This window comes from Piliocolobus tephrosceles, chromosome 1 (assembly GCF_002776525.5).
Source record: "Piliocolobus tephrosceles isolate RC106 chromosome 1, ASM277652v3, whole genome shotgun sequence".
Lineage (NCBI taxonomy): Eukaryota > Metazoa > Chordata > Mammalia > Primates > Cercopithecidae > Piliocolobus > Piliocolobus tephrosceles.
In genome coordinates this window covers 69,603,032-69,611,649 of record NC_045434.1, presented here as the reverse complement: position 1 = coordinate 69,611,649, position 8,618 = coordinate 69,603,032, and the positions used below count along the sequence as shown (strand labels likewise).

The window sequence follows — 8,618 nt, the reverse complement described above, 5'->3', positions numbered from 1 at the left end:
TTCTCTTCTCTTCTCTTCTCTTCTCTTCTCTTCTCTTCTCTTCTCTTTTCGTGGGGCTGCCCCAAAGGGCCTCATGAGCGCCTGTGCACAACGGCCAGATGGCCTAATTCACACAGCACAATGGGGACACATCCACAGCCTCTCATCTCACGGTCCAGGCTTGGCTCGCCCAATGCGTGTGGAGTCCTCCTGGGGACTACTGTTGATAATGGCGTTCACCAGGACCTACAGAGAATACTCTCCTGTGAGCAGGTGAATGGTCTCGAAGGCATGCTTGGCGATGCACAAGGTTGCGAGTTTCTTGCAGTTGTTGCGGCCGTGTGTCATCATGGAGTGAGTGAGGCACTCCACAATGGGGCCCTGAACTTTGCAGAAGCGTTTGGCAGCATACTGCCCTGCACTGTGAGGCAGGTGCTTGGCATACTTCTTCACTGCAGTGTAATCCTGTAAGGAAACGTCGTTGATCTGCACGCACATCGTGGGTGCTCCACTTGCCAAAGAGCTTGATGTCTGGGCTCTCTGTCCCCACAGATACTGCTCTCTCCCATTTGGTCCCTGAGGGCGCAGCCTGAGCATCTCTATTGCTTGGCATGGACCGCGTGCTGCCCTGGCACAGACAGGAAACTAGATATTTCAATGATCGCTTTTAGGCTTCTTAACTTCTATCAATAATAAATGTTTCCATTTGGGTCTCAGATAAGAAAGTGAGAGGAAGCAGATTCAAATGATACTTGCATGTAGAGTCCTTCTATAGGAAGCTACTGATTGCACAAGGCCCCTGTTAAAATGGACTTCCCTGATAATATGTGTTCGTCAGTCCAGTAAATTTCTGTTTGGTGACAGGATTGCATTGACAAGCTTCGTTGTGGTGGTGGAGGTAGCTGTGTGACATACCTCAAATCCAGAGAGGAACCTTGGTAAATGGGGTTATTGGAGATCTCTTGCGACCTTTGGGGATTGGGGAGAAGTTCCCCTAGGACTTGTTTTGTGTGGGGTTTTAGGCTACAATTTCAGACTCGATCCTTTGTTTGATTCCAGTGGGTGTATTCTTTCTGGCCAAACTAATTCCTAACTCCTGACTTTTCTTCTGAGTTTCCAACAAAAGGATTTTTTTTTTTTTTTTACAGAGCCTTGCTCAGTCACCCAGGCTCAGGTGCAGTGGCTTGATCTCATCTTACTTCAACCCCACCTCCCGGGTTCAAGTGATTCTCATGCCTCAGCCTCCTGAGTACCTGGGACTACAGGCACACCCACCATGCCTGGCTACTTTTTGTATTTTTAGTAGAGATGGGTTTCACCATTTGGCCAGGCTGGTCTTGAACTCTATCTCAAGTGATCCTCCCGCCTCAGCCTCCCAAAGTGCTGGGATTACAGGCATGAGCCACCACTCCTGGCCTCAACAAGAGGGCTTTTTATAATGACACAAGTATTACATAAGCAGTGAATTGTGGCTATTGATGAATTGCAAGGCATAACTACCCCTAAGGGTTTAATGGCTCAAGACCATCTCTGGGGTTGAGGTTAAGCAATTCCTGGAAAATTCGAAGTTCTTATTCCCTATCTTGACATTTTAAAATCAGGAAAGAAGCCTCAAAATACGTGAAAGATGGGAGTGAAAGAGAAGAAGGTAAGTTTTGATCTTAGGAATGGTGGAGTTTTGTGGACTGATTGCCTTCTCTATCAGTCAGAGTTTAGTTTTAAGAAACAGAAACCAACCTTGACTAATTTAAGTATACGAATTTATTAAATATATTACGTAGCTCACATAATCTCCAAGAGGGTCAAAAACCAGGTTTGTAGGTTATAGAGCTAGAAACAGTGCCCCAAATCAGGTCACAGGGCTGGTCCATGAAGACTCACTGCGTTGGAACACTGGATACAGCTACTAGGATCAATGCCACCACTGCCTCTGAAAATGGGTGCAGTTGCTACTTCCCACACCAGCACAAGGTCCCATGCAGTTGGTTTCTTTATATTCCTGGCTTCTGACTCAAAATCTGGGCTGTGTACCTCTGATTGGTGGAACTTAAGTCATGTATTTGCCATAATAGTGAGGAACACTGGGAAAGTAAGTATTTGGCATTTTCAGTTTCTAGGGTGGAAGATGGGTTCTGCCTCATAAAATGAGGGCTTTCTCACTTTATTATATGAAAAGTAGAACCAAAATATTAAAAAATGTTCATTGTAGTGTATCCCTTGGTTGCCCCCAAGTCAATACGTATCCTTCTTGCCGTAAGAATTTAAAATGCTTTCACAAGTTTGATCAGCATCTTCCATAGCCTTCCAGTGTCACATCCTTTAAATTAATTGGAATTTTGCTGCCTGGAGACCTATGCAGGCCATACAACCAATGCCAGATTTCCCTCTCTTCCTTCTTTCCTATTTTCCTTCATTTTCCTAAGGGTCTCTTGATGACAACTACTTCAGGGTATTGATTTTCTCATTAAACAGGGTTCTTAAAAATGCAAGCATCATGACTGGGTGTCACGCCTGTAATTGCAGCACTTTGGGAGGCTGAGGCTGATGGATCACCTGAGGCCATGAGTTCGAGACCAGCCTGACCAACATGGAGAAATCCCGTCTCTAATAAAAACACAACAATTTTTTTTTTTTGAGACGGAGTCTCGTTCTGTCACCCAGGCTGGAGTACAGTGGCTGGATCTCAGCTCACTGCAAGCTCCGCCACCCAGGTTTACGCCATTCTCCTGCCTCAGCCTCCGGAGTAGCTGGGACTACAGGCGCCCGCCACCTCGCCCGGCTAGTTTTTTTGTATTTTTAGTAGAAACGGGGTTTCACTGTGTTAGCCAGGATGGTCTCGATCTCCTGACCTCGTGATCCACCCATCTCGGCCTCCCTAAAAACACAACAATTAGCTGGGCGTGGTGGTGGGCGCCTGTAATCCCAACTATTTAGGAGGCTGAGGCAGGAGAATTGCTTGAACCCAGGAGGCGGAGGTTGCAGTGAGCCAAGATCACACCAGTGCACTTTAGCCTGGGTGACAGAGAGGGACTTTGTCTCAAGGAAAAAAAAAAAAAAGCAAGCATCAGAAACCAAATTTGGCTAATTTTTTTTTTTTTTTTTTTTTTAACAGAATCTTGTTCTGTCACCCAGGCTGGAGTGCAGTGGCACAATCATGGCTCCCTGTAGCCTTGACCTCCTGGGCCCAAGCAATCCTTCTACCTCAGCCTCCCAAGTAGCTGGGACCACAGGCATGCACCACCATGCCTGGCAAGTTTTTAAATGTTTTCTAGAGACAAAGTCTCCTTGTGTTGCTCAGGCTGGTCTTGAACTCCTAGGTTCAAGTGATCCCCCTGCCGTGGCCTCCCAAAGTGCTGGGATTATAGGTGCAAGCCACTGTGCCCAGCCAAATTTGGCTAATTTAAGCAGAAAAGGAATTTACAGAAGGATATTGAATAGTTCATAAAATCTCCAGGAGGGATGACAAAACAAACTCATGCCAGTAAACAAAAACCATAGAGACTCCACTGCCACAGACACCGGGCATAGACTGTATGGCTAACACTGCCAACTTCTGCAAACTAGGCTCAGAATGTTGCCATTAAAATCCCTGCCACACTGCCCACGCTTATGAGCATGGAGTATGCTCAGTCCTGGCTTTTAAAAATCAGTGTCCTGTTTGCAAGAGAGGCTGGAAAGTGATTGTTTGGCAGTTTTAACTTCTATAGTGGGAAGCAGGTTCTGCTTAATAAGGTGAGACATTCCCCACACAAAGGGAACTCATATATGGGGTGACCAAAAACAAAACAAAACTAAAACAACAAACCTGTCTAATGTCCATCCATGTGAACTGCAAGATCCCTTCTCCCTCCCTAATACGTCCCTCATTTGTTGCCTGTACACTCAGAAGCCAGCCCCCCCAATTCAGAGTTTCTGATTTGCAATATTCTAAGGATGGCCTGTGAAGGATGTCACTTAAGCTCATGTAGATAGCAGACTGGGAGGCATTGTGATACTTAGAAAACAGTGCTGGGATGGAAGTCAGGGTATTATAGTTCTAAATGTACAACACATTAGCTGTGAGAATTTATACAATTTAAATTACTTGGGCCTCAGAAGTAATCCACAGAAAAGTCTTGTGCATGAATTAGGCTCTTAGCACTTTCTGTTCTTACATGCTATGCATGGTTCTCAACATGTACAACTGTTTTTTGAGACTGAATCTCGTCTTATTGCCCAGGCTGGAGTGCAGTGGCATAATCTTGGCTCACTGCAACCTCTGCCTCCTGGGTTCAAGTGATTATCCTGCTTCAGCCTCTTGAGTAGCTGGGACCACGGGTGCATGCCACCACGACCAGCTAATTTTTGTGTTTTTAGTAGAGGCAGGGTTTTGCCATGTTGGCCAGGCTGGTTTTGAACTCCTGACCTCAAGAGATCCGCCCGCCTCGGCCTCCCAAAGTGCTAGGATTACAGGCATGAGCCACTGTACCCAGCCTCAATATGTATAACTTAAACTACTGAACTGAGAAATGAGAAGTTATTTGTACCATTTTTAATACCTAAGGCATAAATACTACAGATTTTCATGAATTACAGGAATGCTCACCAAATAAGTCATCTTTTTTGGAGATATGTGTGTTTCAGAATTAGCCAAAGAGGAAGGGTTTCAGGAGGTCTTATTAGGGTATGTTTGCTTGGAGTCCAGTGTTTAAACTTGTAGCACTGGTAATCCTTGAATTATCTCATCTCTTTCCATTTTATCTTTTTGACTGACTCTGTAATTATCAGTACTGACTTTGTCATCATTTATAAAGGACAGTGAGATTTGCCTATGCTTGAAAAGCTAAGCTCTAACAAGCATAGAACAATCTCTGGAAACCCTTTCTAAGTTACTCTGATCCTATAAGTGAAATGAAAATTCACATACGCTGCTTTGAAGTATTCTGTCAAAAGCACAAAAGGGCAAGAAAGGGCAAAGGCAAGAAATTAAACTCTAAAGTATGAGTGTAGCTTGACCATGCAAAAACAGGATTCCTCTTTATGTTTAGTTTAGAAGGCAGGCTTGGAGAGGGGAAGGAAATGTACAACAGCAAAGTACGGAAGGGATTATGAAGGAAAATAGTGAACCAGAGGTAAAGAGCAAGCAGCAAAGTGATTAAATGAACTCTTAGTTACAAAATAATGAAAGAGGCCGGGCGCAGTGGCTCACACCTGTAATCCCAGCACTTTGGGAGGCCGAGATGGGCGGATCACAAGGTCAGGAGATAGAGACCATCCTGGCTAACACAGTGAAACCCCGTCTCTACTAAAAAATACAAAAAACTAGCCGGGCGTGGTGACGTGCGCCTGTAGTCCCAGTTACTCAGGACGCTCAGGCAGAAGAATGGCGTGAACCCGGGAGGCGGAGCTTGCAGTGAGCTGAGATCTGGCCACTGCACTCCAGCCTGGGTGACAGAGCGGGACTCCGTCTCGGGGGGAAAAAAAAAAAAACACACACACACAAAATAATGAAAGAAAAGAGCTGATAACACTTCTTTAAAGAAGAATACAATTTCATCTGATTCTTACTCAAATAAAGACAAGAGCTAGAATAAGAGGGCAACCCATCTTTCTGGGACCCCTCTCTGATCCAGAGAGCTTTCTTCCTTTCACTTATTAAACTTCTGCTCTAACCTAAAAAAAAAAAAAAAAAAAAAGTACAAAAAAAAAAAAAAAGCTAGAATAAGAACCATTTTCTTTAGTAAGGAAGGTCACCATATGCTGGGGCGTGTGGGGAGGGAGGCAGCAGATCCCTTTTTGCCTTTCAGTTGAGGGGAGAGGATTTTCCTATAGAATGCAGAAAGACTTGTTCTAGCCAAAAGAGTTTATTCCTATTTTTCAGAATGGTTCAACATTAGGAAATCTCTGGATGGTATTTAGTAGATTTACAAGTTAAAGGAGAAAAATATGTTTCTCAAAAAACTGTGGAAAGGCCAGGCGTGGTGGCTCACGCCTGTAATCCTAGCACTTTGGGAGGCTGAGGCAGACGGATCACCTGAGATCAAGAGTTCGAGACCAGCCTGGTCAACATGGTGAAACCCTGTCTCTACTAAAAATACGAAAAATTAGCCAGGCGTGGTGGTGGGTGCCTGTAATCCCAGCTACCCAGGAGGCTGGGGCAGGAGAATCACTTGAACCCAGGAGGTGGAGGTTGCAGTGAGCCGAGATCACACCATTGCACTCCAGCCTGGGTGACAGAGTGGGACTCTGTCTCAAAAAAAAAAAAAATTGTGGAAAGGTATATAATATCCAATATCCATTCCAAAGAGCAGATTGAAAGACAAAATATTTTTCTCAATTGCAGTCAGTTTAAGACTTACTGCTTCCATTCACTTATTTAAAAATATTTGAGACCAGGTGTGGTGGCTCATGCCTGTAATCCCAGCACTTTGGGAGGCTGAGGAGGGCGGATCACAAGGTCAAGAGTTCGAGACCAGCCTGGACAACATGGTGAAACCCTGTCTCTACTAAACATACAAAAAAATTAGCTGGTTGTGGGGGCAGGTGCCTGTAATCCCAGCTACTTGGGAGGCTGAGGCAGGAGAATCGCTTGAACTCGGGAAGCAGAGGTTGCAGTGAGCCAAGATCGTGCCTTTGTACTCCAGCCTAGGTGACACAGCCAGACTCTGTCTCAAAAAAAAAAAAAAAAATTGAGAGCATATCATATTGCAGGCCTTGTTTCAGACTATATAGAAGATGCAAAAACAAACCAAAATTGGTTTGTTCTCAAAAGGCTTGTAATTTCTAAAGTTGGAAAACGCATACACAAGGTAGCTATAGTCAAAAGAATTATGTGATAAGTGTCAACGAATGGGTTTATAGTACTTTGTTGTACATTACTACAGTGTTGCTGGAAAAGAGACTCCAAGGGCCAGTCCTTGGGTCTAGCATAGGAAATAATTGGAGGGGAGTCACAGAGCACAGTGAAGGAAGCAAGTTTATTGGAACTACTCTGTTAGAGAGTAGCGAGTCCAGCTGAGTGCAGTGGCTCACGCCTGTAATCCTAGAACTTTGGGAGGCTAAGGCGGGCGGATCACGAGGTCAGGAGTTTGAAACCGGCCTGACCAACATGGTGAAACCCTGTCTCTACTGAAAATACAAAAATTAGCCAGGCGTGGTGGCGCACACCTGTAATCCCAGCTACTCAGTAGGCTGAGGCAGAAGAATCGCTTGAACCCAGAAGGCGGAGGTTGCGGTGAGCTGAGATTGTGCCACTGTGTTCTAGCTTGGGCGACAGAGCAAGACTCCATCTCAAAAAAAAACAAAAAACAAACAAAAAAAAGAGTAGCCAGTCCTTAGAAAGCAGGAGGAACACACCATCCTTGGGTAGTGTCTCTACTCAGAAGAAACTATAAGGAGCTATGATTAAACTTGGAATGTGCATGCTCACTAAAGGTCAAGGCTATTGGAACTATAATAAACATTAATCCTTCAAACTAAGCCTACTCATTAATGTTATATTTGAGTGAAGTGGGCTGCACTCAGGATATCTGGACATTCTGCAGGCTTGGTGGGAGATGTCTTGTATGACCATAATTTTTTTTTTTTTTTGAGACAGAGTCTCACTGTTGCTCAGGCTGGAATGCAGTGGCGCCATCTTGGCTCACTGCAACTGCCATCTCCCAGGTTCAAGCAACTCTCATGCCTCAGCCTCCTGAGTAGCTGGGACTACAGGCATGTGCCACCACACCCAGATTTTTAAAATATTAATATTTTAGTAGAGACGGGATTTTGCCATGTGGGCCAGGCTCCTGGCCTCAAGCGATCCACCTGCCTCGGCCTCACAAAGGGCTAGGATTACAGGTGCCAATAGTTTGGAATTATAATACTTATGGCTATTTTCAGACCATAAGTATTAATATTATAACCGCCTTGTGAGTGCCTAGCTACTCACTTTAAGATGGGGTCATTCTAGTCTTTTTTTTTTTTGGCGGGGGGGACAGAGTCTTGCTCTGTCACCCAGGCTGCAGTGCAGTGGTGCGATCTCGGCTCACTGCAACTTCAGCCTCTTGGGTTCAAGTGATTCTTGTGTCTCAGCCTCCTGAGCAGCTAGGATCACAGGTGTGTTCCACCATGCCTGGCTGATTTTTTTTTTTTTTTTTTTTGTATTTTAGTAGAGATGTGGTTTTGCCATGTTGGCCAGGCTGGTCTTGAACTCCTGACCTCAAGTAATCCGCCCATCTCAGCCTCCCAAAGTGCTGGGATTACAGGCCTGAGCCGTTGTGCCCGGCCTCTAGTCATGTTTTATTAAACCAGAGGCCTGGTAAGCAGAGGTTCCTCTAATAATAGCACTTCTAACATTGCTTTGAAATTACTTGTCCAGTTGGCTATCTCCTTGATTAAATTGTGAACTGAGGGCAAAGACCATATCTTATTCCTTTGTAACCTAGAGACCTAGACTAGTGGGCAACCTGTAGGAGGGGCTTAATAACTGAAACAAACAAATGGATGAATAAATGAAGAAAATGGGCCGGGCGCGGTGGCTCAAGCCTGTAATCCCAGCACTTTGGGAGGCCGAGACGGGTGGATCACGAGGTCAGGATATCGAGACCATCCTGGCTAACATGGTGAAACCCCGTCTCTACTAAAAAAAATACAAAAAAACTAGCTGGGCGTGGTGG

At 44.9% G+C, this 8,618-nt stretch overlaps 1 pseudogene; it reads right to left on the bottom strand.

Annotated features, from left to right (window-relative positions):
• Nucleotides 1–69: 69 nt before the first annotated feature.
• On the bottom strand, nucleotides 70–1,076 carry LOC111537014 (annotated as a pseudogene).
• Nucleotides 1,077–8,618: the final 7,542 nt, after the last annotated feature.